The following is a 21,667-nucleotide window of genomic DNA, read 5'->3' as shown; positions in this document are numbered from 1 at the left end:
CGTGTTTACAACGGAGGTTAGCGCTGGGCCGAATAGAGCGAACTTCTCTTGCTCTTGGGACGGAATTCGGCCTCGTCTCTTCTGCAGTGATGATCAGCTGTGGCGCAGTTGTGGGGATCGTGAAAAAGAAAGTCTATGATCTCGGCCTGCGAGTTGACTTCCTGTGGCGATCTCTTTCAAGTTAAAATAACAAAAAGTCCTATCAAAATAAAACGTCGACTGAATAAAGAAACAAAAGAAAATGGAAATAAAACAAACGTCTGTAATTGCTCCCTAAAATTACCTCCGGATCAGCTAACTGGAAAGGTCAGCTCTATCTTCAGGGAATTGGGAATGGGCTGATAAACTAAAAGTTAAGGTTGCCCCCTTTATCAACTAAATCTTCTGAAGACCCGGAGGGGTCTGTTGACGTCTTCAGAGCAGGGTAAAATGGCAGCGATTATTTGATGTCTCAGTGGTTTTATTCTACCTGAGAGGTCCTCCTCCTTGAGGAGCTGGTCATAGGACATCGGCCAATTGATTTGTCAGGAATCGATCTGAGTGGGCAGGGCTTGGAACTCAGCGGGGGTTCCAAGGCATTCCCAGAACATTTTCCACCACCAGGGGGGATTCTTGGGCCTGCTTGAGAATGGTTTCCCTCCAAAAGTTTAACAACTCTTTGTTCACCCTCGGCTCCAGTGTCTGGTGGCCCCCCCCCCTTGGGCTCTTCAGACCCAGCAGGGCGCCCGTGTGCCTGCGAGGGCCTTGAAACCTGCTAGGGTTTCTCGAAACTGCCAGGAAAAAGTACTCACAGGTGGATAGGAATATTCCACAAGGCCTTGATTTATACAGGCCTTTGTTTAGATTTTCTTTGTGTTAACCTCTGACCTGTGTCTATTGGTCATCCGCTGGGCTCTGGCCCAACATCTATATCATTGTTTAGAGCCAAAAAATGAGGCCATGCGAGCAGTTTAGTGACGTAGTTCTCATTTCATAAATCTCCTCCTTTTCCCATCATTAGTTTTAATTGAAGATACATTTTTTCACACTCTAACGCTGTCATCAAACAAATACTTGTTACTCAAAAACTATAAGTCCTATCTGAAAAATGAAAACATTTTGAGAATCACACGGCTTGACACTACAACCGGATATATTCATATATTTGTTCGGAAGTAATTTTTGGCATATGTTGGTTTTGAATTCACAACCAGTGGATCACTGAGTCAGCGGCAGACCCACTAATTCAATCACATTGACTTTAGATATCATTGACAGTTGATTATTTAAAGAATTCAACAGTTCCCCGGTGAAAGACAAAGAAAAAAATGTAATGTTTGTGTCTTACCCACACTTGGACTTGAAACCTCTACCTCTGTGTTACTGTCCCTCTTCTCTACTGAATAAACTAACTGCAGTGCTGATTACCACCTGTGAAGTCTAAAAATAGATCTGACTGTCCCCTTTGGCCCCTCCCTCTGCGTGAGTGACTCCCTGAATACAGCAGGTGTGTCGTGAGAGAGGCAGACATCAGACCTGAGGAGAAGGTCCTGAACAAAATGTTCTAATTGAAAATCTATAACTCCTATCCGTGAAATGAAAACACCGTAAGAATCACAAGGCTTGGACGAAAAAGGACATATCTATATTAATGATTAAAGTAAAAAAATGAGGGCCATACGAGCAGTTTAGAAACGCACTTCTCATTTCATAAATCTCTTCCGAAAAAGTACATTGACTTCAATAGAGCAGATTTATTTTCACACTCTAGCACCGTCATCAAACAAATACTTGTTACTCAAAAACTGTAAGTCCTATCTGGAAAATTATAACATTTTGAGAATCACAACAGTTTACACTACAACCAGATATATTTTTTATTCAAGACAGCTGAGAAATGTGGCCGTGGGAGCGATTTACGTTTTATTTTTCAGTTTTAATCTTTTCAGAAAAATCTTCAGAATTAAAATGGGGCTCCAATGGGAGAAGGATCTGGAAATAATTCCTCGATTTTTCGATGCGGATATAAGCACAGGTCCGAGAGATTTGAGAGTGACATGTCTGCGAAGGAAACAATCTCACCACCTCAAATATCTAAAAATCATGTCTGAGGACCTCCGTTTGGGGATTTGAGAGCAGTTTTAGTGACGAAAAAAGGGTCTAAAAACGCTGATTTTCAGCCTCTCGCTCTTTTGGTAGAGAGAGCTTGACCCCCATTGTACTTTTCGGCCACATTATCGCGATTTTTGTGTGAACCGGGGGACGAATTGAATTTTTGAATCATAGCACATGATTCAACGTAATTCCGCAGGTTTATTTGTGGGTCTCGTGAATGTGCGACAAAATTTGTAGGAGGAGAAGCGTCCCAAACTTTTAGGCGGAAGAAGTAAGAATAACTAGAAAATTCCTCCTGCCGAGAAATTTCGAATGGGTGCCTAGAATTTGCCGGTTCCAGACTAAATATTAGTTTTTGGGTGAAGAGAGACAGACTGTGTCAATTTTAGAGAGAGAGAGAGACCCAGAGAGAGAGACCCAGAGAGAGAGAGATAGACTGGCTGGTATAAAAGAGAGATAGAGAGAGACAGACTGGCTGCTTTAAGAGAGAGAGACAGACCCATATATATATATAGAGAGAGAGAGAGAGAGAGAGAGAGAGAGACAGACAGACAGACAGACAGACAGACTTACTTGATCAGTAGGTGGCGCTATCAGTAACGCTGCATACACACTCATAGGTCTCTTCAGGTCAGGAATCTGATGAAGTGTGTGCGATTTGGGACCAATTGCTAAAACTTAATTTTCGCCTTGACCACTAGGTGGCACCATCCCTTTCAATGAATACACCCTTATATATCTGTTCAGGTCTGGCATCTGATGAAGTGTGTCCAATTTGGGGCAGATTGCTCAGCCTTCATTTTCAGACTGACCACTAGGTGGCGCTATCCCTATCACTTCATTCACACTTAAACAGGAATCGGATGAAGAGCCAATCACATCGTAGTTCAAATCATTGAGGGTTGTATATTTAAAGAGTTCAATAGTCCCCTTCTGAAAAACAATGTTAGACCTGCCCTCACCTGAACTTGATCTCTCCACCTCTGGGTCACTGTCCCTCTGCTCTACCCACTGAACCACCTGTGTTGATTAAAACCTTTGAAGTAGTTTATAAATAGATCTCACTGTCACCTTTCCCCCTCTGGCCCCCCTCCTCAGCATGTGTGACCTCACTAACCACGCACCTGTGACACAGAGTGACAGATTGGACCTGAGGAGAAGGTCCCAAACAAAATGCTCTGATTGAAAATCTAAAACTCCTATCAGAGAAATGAAAACACCCTGAGAACCACAACATTTGGACTAACAAGTACATATCTATATCATTATTTAGAGCCAAACAATGAAGCCATGCGAGCAGTTTAGAAACGTAGTTCTCATTTCATAAATCTCCTCCTTTTGCTATCATCAGTTATCAAACAAATACTTGTTACTCAAAAACTATAAGTCCTATCTGGAAAATAAACACATTTTGAGAACCACAAGGCTTGACACTACAACCAGATATATTCATATATTTGTTCAAAAGTAATTTTTGGCTTCTGTTGGTTTTGAAGTCACAACCATTGGATCACTGAGTCAGCGGCAGACCCACTAATCCAATCACATTGACTTTAGCTATCATTGACAGTTGATTATTTAAAGACTTCAACAGTTCCCCCCTGAAAGGATACGAAAAAATTCAATGTTTGTGTCTTACCCACACTTGGACTTCAAAACGCCATTTTGGGTTACTGTCCCTCTTCTCTACTAACTGAACTACCTGCAGTGCTGATTACCACCTGTGCAGTCTAAAAATAGATCTCACTGCCCCCTTTAGCCCCCCTCCCTCTGCATGTGTGAGTCACTGATTATGACAGGTCCGACGTGAGAGAGGGAGACATCACAGCTCGGGAGAAGGTTCCGAACAAAATGCTCTAAATAAAAGTCTATAACTCCTATCAGAGAAATGAAAACACCGTGAGAATCACAAGGTTTGGACGAACAAGGACATATCTATATTATTGTTTAAAGTCAAAGAATGAGGCCGTTAGAGCAGTTTAGAAATGTACTTCTCATTTCATGAATTCTCCTCCGAGAATCATCATTATTTTTAATGGAAGAGACATTTTTTCACACTCTAGCACCGTCATCAAACAAAAACTTGTTACTCAAAAACTATCAGTCCTATCTGGAAAATGAAAACATTGACTTAAGATATCATTGACAGTTGATTATTTAAAGAATTCAACAGTTCCCCCCTGAAAGACAAAGAAAAAAACTCAATGCTTGTGTCTTACCCACACTCGGACTGGAACACGCCATGTTGAGTTACTGTCCCTGTGCTCCTCTGAATGCACTACACTCAAAAAAAGGACATTGGGTGGCTGTCCTATTTACTTGAATTAAAAGAGTATTTTGAATTAAATAATTCCTGTTTGCAAGATGAACGTGATACAATTGCGTTGGATTTGCTAAATATTCAACAACTTCGCTTTAACACGATTAAATCACGTTGATATGAATTGATATGTTCGAGTTTCCGGGCAAGAAGCACGGCATGATGAGTCAGCGGCTACATCAGAGAAGACGCGGCGTGTGTGAACTCCGGTTCCGGGGAGCAGAGCGCCATTACGGCTACACTCGGCTTACTTTATCACGAGGGAACATTTGCTGGCAGAAATAATGGGTAACGTCAGCGCATGTGTCGTATCTTTGAAGCAGCAGTGTCTTGTCGAAGTTGGTGTTTGAAGAGAGGAGACGCGGACCCAGAACTTGCAGCATAACAGAATTTATTACACAGAAGTTTCACAGGTCAGACGGGCTCCATGGTATGCCCGGAGAATTCACAAAGGCCAGATAGTGAAAATCTGGCTCGCCTCCGCCAGGCAAGCCCTTTTATAGAGGAGTTGTTTACCACAGACCTATAGGTAAAATGACGTAGCACATAGGGTCTATGTCTAACTTTGCACATGTTTTTAGTTACTGTAAGTTTGAAGTCAACCCCCACATCTTTGCTCCTCCCTTAGCAGGCAAGATAACATATGATAGGTCAAAGATCATTCCCCAGAGGGGGACGAATACCTCAAACTCAAAACTTAGGAGGAAGCATGTCCGCATAGTATATACACATATTAGAAAGCTCCGTTAGCTGAATTTACAACAGTAACATGCCATCATTTTATATAACCATGTTCAAGCTGAATATACAACACATGGGGACAGTGTGACGAGTAACGAGTTGAAGTAAAAACGAGTCGAGCATGGCATAGCATGTGACTCATGCATGCAGACACGTGAAACGTCCCGTCCACGAACGCTGCGTGTCCTAGCAATATTGTGTTCTATTAATTGGAATTTGTCTACATCTGTATAATGTCACGTTTTCCCGTTTTTGTCTTTCCAGCCTCGATGATCCATTAGGGAAAAAAATGAGCTAATGCATCTGAACACGTTAAACCAGAGAATATGACATTGCTAAATGTTGTCAGTAAAACTAAACATCAGCTCTTTTTCTTCTCTATTTGAATGGTGAATCAGATTGATCATTGTTTCCAGCTCCTGCTGTGTTACTCAACCTTCCCATAGAATTATAATAACTATACAGGAACAGTTTCTTGCCTGGTAAATAAAATGTCTATGTAGTATGTTTAAGTATTTATATTTTTTTCAGCTTTGCATTAGCCTTTCTGTCTGTCTCTTCCTCCCTTCGTCTGTTTCAATTTCTCCCCATACACTCACCCTTTTCTACCTCTGCATCTAGCTCTTTCCTGTGTGTGTCTGTGCCCATGTGGCTGTGTTTTCTAATTATTTAATGATAACTACATGTTAACTGATCAATCTCTCTAAATCTATTACAGAAATTTGTGAATGCCAAAGTGTGCTGTGACTGCTGTCCGACCACAAGAGTCTCCTATCTGACTGCACCTATGTCTGTTGTCCAACCTGTCTGTGAATGCAGGTAAAGGGGGCCATCATAAAGTTTCTTTATATAAGTATATCTACCAAATTCCCTTGGTTTTTTTGTTGGCTAGAGCAGCAGAAACCTTTGTCCATTTCTAGGTCATTTAGACTGCAAGTCCATCATCAAAACTTTGATGTGTTTTTTTTTGGGTGGGGCAATGTGGAATTGTAAGCTGTGTAGCAAATCTACATCTTCTAGATATGACCTACTGAAACATCTGCGACTACAACACCGTCAAAGGCAGCGCTACCCGTGCCCACACACAAACTGCCCATGTACTTTTAAGACATGGAATGCTATGCATATTCATTTAAGTAGAGTCCATCCTAAACAAAATTCCCAGGAGCTGCTGGAACTGTCAACATTCAGATGTACGTTATGCACTTGCAGAGGTCTGTCTACTGAAAAGGATTATTTCATACACATTGGCACTCATTTGAAGAGTAATGAAACTGTCTATTGTATGTTTATGGGTTGCAGTTTTAAAACAAATGTATATGGAACCTTTCACTCTCACAAAAACAGAAAGCACTAACCACATACCATGAAAAACTTCAAGCCAGGTGTAGTTACAACCAATCCAGCAGAAGTGAATTACTGCCCTGCCTATCCGTCTGGTGAAACAGCCGGGACACAAGAAGGACCAAGAGTGGCCCTCCTCTCAGAAGTGAAGAAAAGAAACAATGAGGAGAATGTGGCAAATGATGGACAAGACCTTTGCTTACAGGAGGCAACAAGTAGTTCGGGAGGCACCAATGATAGCTGATTTCAAAACAAGGTGGCCTGCTCTCTTCCATGTGCATGAGGTAAGTAAATGACTGTGTTAAGGAACATCCCCTTTTACCTTTTACAGACTCTGATGTAATTCATAAACTGTTAAGGATTCACTGGCTCTGACAGTGGAATTTGTATGGAGAAAACTAATATTGATATGTACCACTGAAATCAAAATAGCCAAACTTAATTTTGTCTTTTTTTGTTGTTGTCTTTTTCTCAATTTGTAGGTGTGTGTGGAACTCAAGAGAATCACAACAATCCATTTAGAGTTAACGTTCTTCTCTGAGCTGGATACTCACACTGCAGACCTAATCCAGTTGTTTGCCAAGACAGGCAGAGTTCAAGGGGGGCGGATCAGAAGCATCATGGTAGCCATGACTGAGGTATGATAATGGAAAAGTGACTCATGTTATATACTCATATTTATAATAATTCCTGCAAACACATCTACTCTAGCTTCTGAAGCCGTCTTGTGTTGTGATGACCTGTGAATCTAGCATCAGGTGGTAAAAACAACTCTGCTGGTTGGTCAAGATGTTTTTCCTAATGTGTTTTTATTTTTTTCACATATTCTCTCTAATCTGCAACCTTACACTGATGAAGATCCAGAGAAGCTGGTGAAAGAATACCTGGTATGTTGATTTAACTTAATCTTCACATCTACTCTAGCTTCTAAAGCCGTCTCATGTTGTGATGACCTGTGAATCTAGCATCAGGTGTGTGAAAACAACTGCTGGTTGGTCAAGATGTTTTTCCTAATGTGTTTTTCTTTCTTTCACATATTCTCTCTAATCTGTGACCTTGGATTGATGAAGATCCAGAGAAGATGGTGAAAGAATACCTGGTATGTTGATTTAACTTAATCTTCACTGGGGATGATCATTGTTAATTTCCCTTTGAATTCATATAGCCCTTAAAACTTTTGAAACATCAGCTCCAAAAACATTGGAATGTATGTACTTTGATTATTTGAAGATAGTTGGTGAAAGCTGTTTTACATTAATAGTGTAAAAATGACTCATGCTATAAGATATGGAATATAATGCACATAAATTTAAAAATAATTTATCTTATTCATTATTTTTTTTCTTAATTACAGAGCGATGATAAAAGCAGTCTGGAGGCTATGGCAGAGACGGTCTTTGGAGTCTTTGTCATTCGACACAACGGTGCAGGGCCCAGTGAGAACCCAGAGGATGTCAGAATTCTTCTGGAGGGTGTAAAGGTGTTGCATGAGTTGAGGTATGTGCCTTTTGCAGTGGCAGAGTTGCTTGCGCTCGTGTATGCTCTAAACCGTAGCTACCCCAGAGAGCTAAAATACACCTTTGAAGCTCTGCAGAAGATCAAGTACATGACTGAGCTCATCCTCACCTTAGGACAAACACCTTGTGACTAAAAATCAGTTAAACTCTTGTTCGATCCTAACATAAGTGAAGTTAAAATACTAAAAAAAATTGTCTTCCACAATGTTTTAGATTTACCACTGTTGGGTTTTATGTCAAATGTCCCTAACTGTGAAATGTTTTTGTTGGCACAAAAAAATTTAAAATAATTTAAGCAGTGTTTTGTTTATAATGTTCAAGTCTTGACATTGAGCAGGCTCTAGAATTCATTGAACCTCAGTTTCTGATGTTATGTTCACTGTTACATTCTAAATATGTTGTACTGATGTGGAATGTGAAATGTTTCAAGGGAAATGTGAGTCTAATGCTGGCCTCACACTGCAAGGTTCTCGTCAAATTTATGCCCTGGCCCCTCCCAACAATCAACAGAAAAATCTGGTCTGCGACATTGTCAGTCTTGATTGAGTGTGGTACAGATTAATCGTAAGCCTTGATCAGCTCATATAGGGTCGGGGGTTCCCCGATAATGTAAAACAATTTCGAAATTTGTTGAATCAGACTTCTCCAAAACTTTCCATCTCTGACCATTCCCTCGGCCGCGATAATTCTAATGGAATCCTGTCATATGTGATGGCTACTAGACAGTGCCCCATTTCTTAACAGCACTTTACTGTTCACTAAATCACTATACTTTTTGTAAATTTTCTTTATTTTGTTAATACTAAGATCCATTCTGTTTGGATTTGGTGTGTGTGTGTGAACATTAGGATCCATTCTGTTTGGATTTGGTGTGTGTGTGTGTGAATATTAAGATCCATTCTGTTTGGACTTGCAATGTGCTGTTTTTTCAATTTCTCAAAAATGGGAGTCTATTTTTTATATTTACAAGCACCTGAAAGTGTTAACATTATCTTACTTTTTGCACTTTGAATAATAAGGGAAGCAATGTGTTGATATTAAGAGAAAGTATTTTTTTTAATGTTGTTTACAAGCACCTGAAAGTGTTGAACTTTGTGTTTTTTAAGAAATACAATTTGATTGCCTCATCCACAGTTTGTCTTGTCTTGTTTCCAGCCATTTAAACATTTAATTTGGTTTTGTTACTGTTCACATTGTTTGCACTTAAAAGCTATGGTTTGATTTTACTCAAAAAAATCATGGAAACAATTTCCACATGATTAAATGGGTTTATTTCAGTATAAAGCAATTATGTTGGGCCAATTTAATTTTTTTGGGATAGATTAACTCTATTTAATAGTTTAAATTGTATTAATTTGAAATCAGTTGGATAAACTCTATTGAATTAAGTTAGTCCTAATTAGACTAACTATTAAATCAAGTTGGATCTAATTCAACTAACTAAGTTGAATCAACTCTAAGATATTACACTAACCCAACCTAAGAAAATTACGTTAGACCAACATAATTGCTTTATACTGAAAGAAACCAATTTAATCATGTGGAAATTGTTTCCATGATTTTTTTAAGTAAATTCAAGGAATTATTTTTTTGAGTGTACCTGCTGTGTTGATTAACACCTGTGAAGTCTAAAAATAGATCTCACTGTCCCCCCTCCCCCTGCGTGTGTGAATCACTGATTACGCCAGGTGCGACGTGGATGGGGGAGACAGGGGCGCCGCTAGGGATTTTGGGCCCCATGAAAAGAATCTTTACAGGGCCCCCAACACAGCGGCAACATTTTTTGATGCTATTTTACATACAATTATGCATTTTAATGGTATTTTTGACTATCATTACCATATTTGTGAAAGAAGAACAGCATGACAGTTGACATGTACAGTAGGGGAAGAACTGAGCACTCTGAATATAATGGAATTCATTTTGAGTCATTTATTTGCTGCTCCACTGATTCTTAAATTGGAAATAAACTCTTCCATGAAAAAATAGCAATTATAATCAGTGGAGAGAAAAAAATCTCAGCAAAAACAAAAACGCCATCAGAATACAAAATGGCCATATATGATTTCTCATCATTTAAGTAGAACTTAATATATGAAAGAATGGCAAATATATATATATAATATAACGTTGCCGACTGAGTCAAGCTTCCTTTTGCAACCTTTCAATCACTGGTCCTTGCTCAACTCTTCTCACCAAAAGCCCAACGCCGAGCCTTCTCATGTGCAAAATCACTTATCAGGTCTTTGAAGTCCAGCTTTCTAGCCAACTGACTCACAATTGACAGCATGGCAAGACTGCAAAGTCTTTCCTGAGACATTGTGGACCTCAAATAGTTTTTTATCATTTTTAGTTTACTGAACGCTCTCTCACCACCAGCAACAGTAACTGGCAGGGTGCAAAATATGCGCAAGGCGATGCACACTTCTCCAATGTATTGTACATTCGACGCCACTTCACATCACACATTTTATACCCATTTTGACTGGTCAGTGCACTAGTGGAAGGCTTTTTCTGTACATGGGAGAAAAGCACACATGGTATGCAATAAAGTGAATTATTACTTTGACTAAAAGTCAGCCAGTCTCTATTTACCTTTTCTCTTTTATTTGCTGCCTTTGTATAATTCAGGTAGTCAGGGAATGGCTTCCCCTTTGAATCACATGGCATTTCTACTTCTTTCTCTCTCATGGCCAATTTCCTTACTATCTTCTCCCTATCCTGATCAGTTAAAGCTGCTGGCCAGAAACCAGGGTCATCAGTCAAATGATCTTCTTCCCTTTCAAAGACCTGAACATCAGCTTGTTGTTCTTCCTGCCTCTCTGTTGTCTTTCTGGCTCTTTCTGTATTCAGTCCATCCTCCTCTGAATTCCTTTCAACTTCTTCGCCCTCACTCTCTGTCGCCTGTGTTTCTGCACTCTCACTGTCATCTGTACCCTCTTCCATCTCTTCCTCCACTTCCTCCACATCCCTCCCTGACAAACCAGAAGAGGGTCCTGGACCTGGCTCTGTAGAGTGTACATGACATACATTAATTATATAGGATTTCCTATAATATAACTATTTGTAATAGCATAGTCACCAACATGTAAACTTCTCTGATTGGACTGAGAGCAGTCACCCCAGTCTGCTGCACACACCACAGATGTTCTCCTCTGTTCTTACTGCACGTCTTCTATTTCATTTTTTAAAAGGGTTTATGCTTTTTAAACCATTAAAATTGTTCAAAATGCCTTTTATTTAATTCATTTTAATTAATGAATTACCTTCATCTTTGTATTGTTTTGAGACTGTAGTAAAATGTATTATATTTTGTATTATATTATGTATTATTATTATTATTATTATTATTATTATTATTTCAACACACACAGCTGCTCACCTCCTTCCTCATGTGGGGGCACTGGGGCTGATTCAGGGGCAGGGGGAGTTGGGGGCTGACAGACAGCTGCTGCAGCTTCTGGTGCACTTGACTCTGTTCAGAATGAGGCATCATTTTGACAGAGGGGAGATCAACTATTATTGAATAAGAACAGCTTGATAAATGTTTGACTGGATTGATTATTTAACTAATATAGCAGTAAAATGTAAAAATCCAGAGTTTTCTTGAGCTAACATGGTGAGAAAAGTGAGCTAGCTTATAGACCACAGACAGGGACAAAGTTAATATCCATAACTTTCCACCACAACAAACCCACCTTTTTTTTGGAAATACTGGGTGAAATATTGTCAACCCTTCAACTCCTTCTCCTCTCTTAATTTATTTTCCTTTCTTTTTTGGCTGCCTGATTTTTGAGGCATACTGCTGTCTCCTCCGCTTTGCCCGCTGTGGCGCGCTGTCTGTGACAAATCGCCGGTGCGCTACCGGCTGCAGCTGATCCAGTCGGACTGAAACATTTTACGTAAATAGAGGGGGGGAAGGGGGGGAAGGGGGGGCCCTGCAGGGGTTGATGCTTCCAAAACGAATAAAGGAATTGTTACCAGGACATGGAAAATAAAACATGTGTGATTATATGTTAGTTAATAACTTAGTGTCATTATTTTTTCTGTATTATAATTTCATCATCATTAGGGGCCTCTCTGGGCCCCCCTCCATCATGGGCCCCTAGAATCCGTCTCCTTTACCCCCCCTTTTCGGCGCCCCTGGGGGGAGACATCAGAGCTCAGGAGAACATCCCGAACAAAATGCTATAATTCAAAATCTATAACTCCTGTCCGTGAAATGAAAACACCGTGAGAATCACAAGGCTTGGACGAACAAATACATATCTATATTATTTTTAAGAGTCAAAAAATGAGGCCGTGTGAGCAGTTTAGAAACGTACTTCTCATTTCATGAATTCTCCTCCGAGAATCATCATTAGTTTTAATTGAAGAGACATTTTTTCACACTCTAGCACTTTCATCAAACAAATACTTGTTACTCAAAAACCATTAGTCCTATCTGGAAAATGAAAACATTTTGAGAATATCAAGGCTTGACACTACAACCAGATATATTTTTTATCTGTGAGGGCTAAGAAATGGAGCCGTGGGAGCGATTTACGTTTTATTTTTCAGTTTTAATCTTTTCAGAAAAATATTCAGAATTAACATGGGGCTCCAATGGGAGAAGGATCCGGAAATAATTCCTCGATTTTTCGATGCGGATATAAGCCCAGGTCCGATAGATTTGAGAGTGACATGTCTGCGAAGGAAACAATCTCACCACCTCAAATATCTAAAAATCATATCTGAGGACCACCGTTTGGGGATTTGAGAGCAGTTTTAGTGCACCCGGGGAACCTGAAAACGCTTCTTTTTCACACTGTCGCTCTTTAGGGCGAGAGACCTTGAGTCCCATTCGTAGTTTTTGGTCGCGTTATCGCGATCTTTGAGCGAACTGTTGGACGAATTTCTTATAAAAGTAATAGCACACTATTCGACGTAATTCCGCAGGTTTATTTATAGGTCTCGTGAATGTGCGACAAAATTTGTGGGAGGAGAAGCGCGCCGAAATAAAGACGGAAGAAGATATAAGAACAATAAGCACCACGGAATAGTAATATGTAGTGCATTGCATGGCGCAACGCGCCATGCAATGCACTGCCTAGTGGTGCCTGCACCAATTTAATTTTTTTGGGGAAGAGAGACAAACTGTGTCAATTTGAGAGAGAGACCCAGAGGGAGAGCGACTGGCTGGTATAAATGAGAGAGAGAGAGAGAGAGATATAGTGACAGAGAGAGCGAGACTGGTTTAAGAGAGAGAGAGACTTGATCAGCAGGTGGCGCTATCGCTTACACTGTATACACACTCAGATCTCTTCAGAACAGGGAACTGATCATGTGACAGGATTTTGGGGGCGATTGCTAAAACTTAATTTTTACCCTGACCACTAGGTGGCACTATCACTATTAGTGTGTATGCAGTAATAGTCTTGACTTCATGAGGTGTTGACTCAGATCATGTGACAGAATTTTGGGGTCGATTGCTAAAACTTCATTTTCACACAGACCACTAGGTGGCGCTATCCCTGTCACTTCATTTGAAGTAGTTTATAAATAGATCTCACTGTCTCCTTTCCCCCTCTGGCCCCCCTCCTCAGCGTGTGTGACTTCACTAACGACGCACCTGTGACACAGAGTGACAGATTGGACCTGAGGAGAAGGTCCCAAACAAAATGCTCTGATTGAAAATCTATAACTCCTATCAGAGAAATGAAAACACACTGAGAACCACAACACTTGGACGAACAAGTACATATCTGTATCATTATTTAGAGCCAAACAATGAAGCCATGCGAGCAGTTTAGAAACGTAGTTCTCATTTCATAAATCTCCTCCTTTTGCTATCATCAGTCATCAAACAAATACTTGTTACTCAAAAACTATAAGTCCTATCTGGAAAATAAACACATTTTGAGAACCACAAGACTTGACACTACAACCAGATATATTAATATATTTGTTCAAAAGTAATTTTTGGCTTCTGTTGGTTTTGAAGTCACAACCATTGGATCACTGAGTCAGCGGCAGACCCACTAATCCAATCACATTGACTTTAGATGTCATTGACAGTTGATTATTTAAAGAATTCAACAGTTCCGCCCTGAAAGACAAAGAAAAAATTCAATGTTTGTGTCTTACCCACACTTGGACTTGAAACCTCCACCTCTGTGTTACGGTCCCTCTGCTCTACAGACTGAACTACCTGCAGTGCTGATTACCACCTGTGCAGTCTAAAAATAGATCTGACTGTCCCTTTTGGCCCCCCTCCCTCTGCGTGTGTGACTCCTATATAAATCTATAACTCCTATCAGAGAAATGAAAATACCGTGAGAATCACAAGGTTTGGACGAACAAGAACATATTTATATTATTATTTAGAGCCAACAAATGAGGCCATACGAGCAGTTTAGAAACGTACTTCTCATTTCATGAATCTCCTCCGAAAAAGTACATTGACTTCAATAGAGCAGATTTATTTTCACACTCTAGCACCGTCATCAAACAAATACTTGTTACTCAAAAACTATAAGTCCTATCTGGAATATGAAAACATTTTGAGAATCACAAGAGATTACACTACAACCAGATATATTTTTTAGTCGTGAGGGCTAAGAGATGGGGCCGTGGGAGCGATTTACGTTTTATTTTTCAGTTTTAATCTTTTCAGAAAAATCTTCAGAATTAAAATGGGGCTCCAATGGGAGTAGGATCCGGAAATAATTCCTCGATATTTCGATGCGGATATAAGCACAGGTCCGAGAGATTTGAGAGTGACATGTCTGCGAAGAAAACAATCTCACCACCTCAAATATCTAAAAATCCAACCCAGTCTCATCAGAAAACGTTCAATGGCAACGTTGGTCCACTTGGAACGACGTTACCATCTCACAATCTGGCCTCTCAGATTGTGAGATGGTAACATTTAGTCCTCCCATTGTTTTGCATTGGCGTGTTCTCACGTCACGTGACTCTCAAGCTCCCGTCTGCGGAGAGGAAAACATGGCGGAGATTCCTTGTTTTTTCAGATAAAAATATAATTTTGTAACTTAGTTTGGGCATAAAAATACATTCTGAAACCATTTCTAGCGAGAAATGTGCTCTTTGCTTCCACAGTCTTCAGCCAGTTCGTGCTTATGATAAATATTTTAATAGTTATCAGGCATGTTTTTATCGTTGCTATGATGGTTGCCATGCCACCACGGCGCAGCTTGGTGTTTAAATCACAGTCCCTGCATGGTGTCCTTCAGTGATCGTGAATGTTGTTCATGTTATATAATAGTAATATTTGAGGCTAGATTACATCTCTAATGAGAAGGATCCTGCGAGTCTGTTTATACCGAGGCCGGCCCGAGTGCGCGACCGGACCGAGTGCGCGAGCGGACATGACGTGTGGCTGTCGTAAAAACCATATTTGTAAACAACCAGTCCTTTAACTCGGGGCTGTGTCATAAACACGGAGCGCTTGGAAGACCACGATGTCATCTTCCTTCTGTCAGGTAAGTAGTTTATTGTTTTTAAAGATAGTTACGATCTAGGTTTACAGTCCGAGTGCGGATAGAGTCCGTCAATCCACACTATGGACGCTGTTCATCAGCTAATACGCCATTGTTAGCCACATGCTTCAGCCCACGGTAGCCTGTGCTACCTGGGAGGTGAATACATGGTTGTGGAAACCAGTTCAAGACGCTTAGCTCATCATTGAGGGACGCTACAATATAAATATAAACATGAATTTGATTTATGAATGCTTTAGATTGATAAGGAGTGTATTTGTCTACCATTACCCCACAATATCAGATCAATTTGGTTTAATGTATAGTATGCAATATGACAATAATGTTTTCATGTTATGGAGTTGCGATTTATTTTATAAAACAATTGCTATGTTCTGTTTTTTAATCAAGGAGGATCAAAGTGAAGCTACAGGAGTTTCATTAACGTCAACAACTTGGACCGAACACTTTGTTTTGCTTGATGAAGAGCAGGAAGGGCAGCCTGGAGAGAAAGAGAAGCCAGGTTGAGCCCACTACCATCATCCATGTACCACAAGGAAGATGAGGGAGAGAAATGATCCCAGCATTAAAGAGGTACTTTTAAGTTACATACCAGAAACACGTCATGTCCGCTCGCGCACTCGGTCCGGTCGCGCACTCGGGCCGGCCTCGGTATGAACAGACTCGCAGGACCCCTCTCATTAGAGATGTAATCTAGCCTCAACTATTACTATTATATAACATGAATAACATTCACGATCACTGAAGGACACCACGCAGGGACTGTGATTTAAACACCACGCTGCGCCGTGGTGGCATGGCAACCATCATAGCAACGATAAAAACATGCTTGATAACTATTAAAATATTTATCATAAGCACGAACTGGCTGAAGACTGTGGAAGCAAAGAACACATTTCTCGCTAGAAATGGTGTCAGAATGTATTTTTATGCCCAAACTAAGTTACAAAATTATATTTTTATCTGAAAAAACAAGGAATCTCCGCCATGTTTTCCTCTCCGCAGACGGGAGCTTGAGAGTCACGTGGCGTGAGAACACGCCAATGCAAAACAATGGGAGGACTAAATGTTACCATCTCACAATCTGAGAGGCCAGATTGTGAGATGGTAACGTCGTTCCAAGTGGACCAACGTTGCCATTGAACGTTTTCTGATGAGACTGGGTTGGGCTTTAACATGGTGTGACATCCTCTGTCCTTAACCCTCAACAAGAGTAAGGAAAAACCACTAAAAACCCTTTTAAAAGGGTAAAAAGGGTTTTAAGTGTAAACTTAAAATAGTTGTGGTACATTATATTTGCTCTCAGACAGTGTGGTGACAGTGATAACTGCCCCCAAACACGTGTTGCAACAGAGGCAGCTGCCTCTAAACAGTGTAGCATCAGGCAGCTGCCTCTAAACAGTGTAGCATCAGGCAGCTGCCTCTAAACAGTGTAGCATCATAGGCAGCTGCCGCTAAACAGTGTGGGAACAAAGGCAGCTGCCTCTTCATATCAGTAGCAGTTTCTGTTGATCCCAGAAGAAGTTCCTCTATGAGCTACTTCCTTTGTCCATTGACAGCTAACTGCTACTGAGGTGAGCACTTTATATTATCAACCGTTTCCATAATTTAATGTTGTGAATAACCAGTTAGCTAATTTAACCCATTTGAACCCAGTCCAAATAATGTTTTAGCTATCTAATATAATATATATTTTAACACTAGATTACCTAGACAGGTCTCCAGTGAATTTATTGTGGCCCTCGAAAGGAAAAGTAGTGTCAGTGGTTAAGTGTCAACTTAAAATAGATTATTGTGCTTTTTAAGTGAAGTTCAGCAGCAGCTCTGAGGCAGCTTTTTTTCTCCATCTCTGAATGAATAGACTATTTAACTGCGTCATTTGCATTATTTTTAAGAGTACAGGGCCCAAAGAGCAGTTAAATGACAAAGTAAATCAAATCGCTTACAGGAAAAGCAAGGAAATGGAAATGCCAATGCAAAAGGAAGTTGCACTTTTAAATACCTGATTTAAATAAATTACAATTAGTTCAGTTTGTGAATCCAGTTATTCTTCGTAAATTATCTTCTAATTTACCACTTTTTAATATGTCAAATTCAAAGACCAATATTTTATAAGTTATTTTCGTCGTTGATTTTTATTGGCCATTAACATATCAAGCAATTAATTAACTTGTAATAGATTCAAATGGATTAGCAAACACTTATTCATAGTTGATTATACTGTTCAATTTATTGATAAATGATGATAAATGAATTCTTTCTTACTGTTTCTGTGAGCTTTGTTGTCTTTGTGGTTTTTGTTACATGACAACCCATATTACTTCTCTTATCAAGAAACAAGGGTAAAATACTAGATTTCCAAAATGTTTGACATAATCTAATGTTTAAAGCATTTTCTTTATCCAGAAAGCTGTCAGAAAAAAATTCTGTCAATCACCTGATAGGTAAATTGCATCTTTGGTCAACATTTCCTATGCGTGAGAGAACACAAAGCATGTCCAACCTTTATGTCTGACACAAAGAGGCCTGATCTCCATAGCATGTTTGTCAAATGGGAAGCTCAGCTTTTTTCAGCTGCTTCAACTCCCCCCAACACCCCCCTCACCCACCTTGATGCCCCCCACCCACTTGATCACTCCCACCGACCAACTGGTGCTATGTTTGGGCCAAGGGGGGCCAGAGGGGCGGTGGGGATACAGCTGCAGTACCCGTCTTGGATGACTGAGACGTAAATGTGACCCTTTCATAAACTGTTCAGAGTATCGTTGCAGAGGCTCTGGCCAATGAGGGCTCAGCAGGAACTAAAATGGCCTGACCAATGACAGAGCGTTTGCCAGCTATATAAACTGGCAGCAGGGACCCCCAGATTTGGGTGCCCCTATTTCTGCTGTGGTGAACAGGATCTGATCCCGAGGACTGTTACCTTTTGTTCTTGTCTGGTGTGCAGGTAAAGACTTATCACAGCGATGATTAGTTTGTTGATTTAAAGGGGGAGGAGCAGATGCGTGGATTCGGAGAACCTTTGAAACACTTAGAATTGCATAAATATACATCACACCTTATTTTCACACATCCAAACACTGTTAACACCACTGACGCGTAACATATTTTACACATCCCACTACGTAGTTAGAGCTATCTTGATTTGGAGTTAAATAAATTTACTTTTGGCTTGAGAGGTTTGTGTGTGGCCTCCCTTCTTGTTGCCATCTTTGAGCTAGGTGGTAACAGTAGTATGCATGAGAGAAGACGCCGCGAGATTTGTGGACTTCTATGTGGTGTCCGCTGATAATGTAGTGGGCTGGTCTGGACAGACAATGCCAGGGCTGAAATTTTGTCTCAGTCCACCCCTGGATGATGGTAAAGGAGCCAAACAGGTGAGGACAGAACAGGGCGGTGGCACTAGAAAGATACAGTTGCCAACTGATGCTGGATTAAAGCTATTGTTGAAGAAGGACAGAAACTTTTCATTCCTGGTGGGATCTCTCCTAAAGGACAAGTGTCTGATTTTCAATTTGAGGTGTGGGATTTCAAACAGAACCGCCTCACCGATGAAACTTGCCAGTCTATTGGCATTATGTACATGACTGCAAAGCTGAGTATGTTACGCTTTTACATTGCAACCAGGCCAAAAGAAGTTGAAGATGATGCCAGCGAGATATCTGCTGTGGTTTTTGTCTCATCACACAGCAGCAATGAAACCAGTACAGCACAACTACAGTGCCTTGCATAAGTATTCACCCCCTTTGGACTTTTCTACATTTTGTCATGGTATAACCACAGATTAAAATTTATTTCATCGTGAGTTTATGTAATGGACCAACACAAAATAGTGCATCATTTGGAAGTGGGGGGAAATATTACATGGATTTCACAATTATTTACAAATAAAAATCTGAAAAGTGTTGAGTACATATGTATTCACCCCCTTTACTGTGAAACCCCTAACAAAGATCTGGTGCGACCAATTGCATTCACAAGTCACATTTGCAAGTCACATAATTAGTAAATAGGGTCCACCTGTCTGCAATTTAATCTCAGTATAAATACACCTGTTCTGTGACGGACTCAGAGTTTGTTGGAGATCATTACTGAACAAACAGCATCATGAAGACCAAGGAGCTCACCAAACAGGTCAGGGATAAAGTTGTGGAGAAATATGAAGCAGGGTTAGGTTATAAAAAAATATCCAGAGCTTTGAACATCTCTCTGAGCACCATAAAATCCATCATAAGAAAATGGAAAGAATATGGCACAACCGCAAACCTACCAAGAGGAGGCCGTCCACCCAAACTGAAGAGTCGGACAAGGAGAAAATTAATCAGAGAAGCAACCAGGAGGCCCATGGTTACTCTGGAGGAGTTGCAGAGATCCACAGCTGAGGTGGGAGAATCTGTCCACAGGACAACTATCAGTCGTCTACTCCACAAATCTGGCCTTTATGGAAGAGTGGCAAGAAGAAAGCCATTGTTGAAAGGGATCCATAAAAAAATCCCATTTGGAGTTTGCCAGAAGCCATGTGGGAGACACAGCAAACATGTGGAAGAAGGTGCTCTGGTCAGATGAGACCAAAATTGAACTTTTTGGCCTCAATGCAAAACGCTATGTGTGGCGAAAACCCAACACTGCCCATCACCCTGAGCACACCATCCCAACAGTGAAACATGGTGGTGGTAGCATCATGCTGTGGGGATGCTTCTCTTAAGCAGGTACAGGGAAACTGGTCAGAATAGAGGGAAAGATGGATGGAGCCAAATACAGGGAAATCCTTGAAGAAAATCTGATGCAGTCTGCAAAAGACATGAGACTGGGGCGGAGGTTCATCTTCCAGCAGGACAATGACCCTAAACATACAGCCAGAGCTACAAAGGAATGGTTTGGATTAAAGAATGTTAATGTCTTAAAATGGCCCGGTCAAAGCCCAGACCTCAATCCAATAAAGAATCTATGGCAAGACTTGAAGATTGCGGTTCACAGACATCTCCATCCAATCTGACTGAGGTTCATCTTTTTTGCCAAGAAGAATGGACAAACCTTTCCATCTCTAGATGTGCAAAGCTGGTAGAGACATACCCCAAAAGACTTGCAGCTGTAATTGCAGCGAAAGGGGGTTCTACCAAGTATTGACACAGGGGGGTGAATACTTATGCACCCAACAGATGTCAACTTTTTTGTTCTCATTATTGTTTGTGTCACAATAACATTTATTTTGCACCTCCAAAGTACTATGCATGTTTTGTTGATCAAACGGGAAAAAGTTTATTTAAGTCTATTTGAATTCCAGTTAGTAACAGTACATAATGGGAAAAAGTCCAAGGGGGGTGAATACTTATGCAAGGCACTGTAAAAGTGGGAGATGCCACAGTTGATTTTGATGTCCAGTCTGCTTTAGAGATGTCTGTTGATGCTGAAATTATCTTCGGTCCCCTTCATGATGTTGTCGAAGACACAGACGACACGTTGATTTATAAGGGTTTTCTCATACCCACTAGTCCACCTAATCCAGAGGATGTAATAACAATCGTTATACATCATGCTAACACTTTACATGACATGATCACCGCTTTCTCTGATGCAGAGATATTGAACAAAGCATTGAATGTGAAACGCATACTTCCAGACTACACTGAAGAGGCAGGAAGTGGATCCGGGGTCATGAGAGATGTTCTCAGCTGCTTCTGGCATGAATTCTACGAGCGATGCACACTTGGTACAGCAGTTAAAGTGCCCTTCATTCGGCATGATTTTCCTGCTGAAACATGGAAGGCAATTGGTAGAATCCTTTTAAAAGGTTACCAAGACTGTCAGTATCTACCAAACAAACTCGCACTCCCCTTCCTTGAGCAAGTGCTTTTTAACTGTGTGTACAGTGACATGAAAGTACATTTTCTACAGTTTGTAAGCAGGGAAGAACGTGACATTTTCATGCAAACAATGAGTTGACCTTGAGTGAGTGATGACCTTGTTGAGATTCTTGACAGCTATGGATGCAGGAGGAGAATCACAGCCAAGACTCTTCCTACAATTCTTGACAAAATAGCACACAAAGAGCTTGTCCAAAAACCGATGTTCGTCATTGACTGCTGGAGAGAGATTACCCATCATCATCTCTTCCTCAGTCCAAAGGCATCTATCGAGTTGTTAACTGA

The sequence above is a fragment of the Pleuronectes platessa genome, chromosome 15, assembly GCF_947347685.1.
Source record: "Pleuronectes platessa chromosome 15, fPlePla1.1, whole genome shotgun sequence".
Lineage (NCBI taxonomy): Eukaryota > Metazoa > Chordata > Actinopteri > Pleuronectiformes > Pleuronectidae > Pleuronectes > Pleuronectes platessa.
This window is presented reverse-complemented; position numbering follows the sequence as displayed.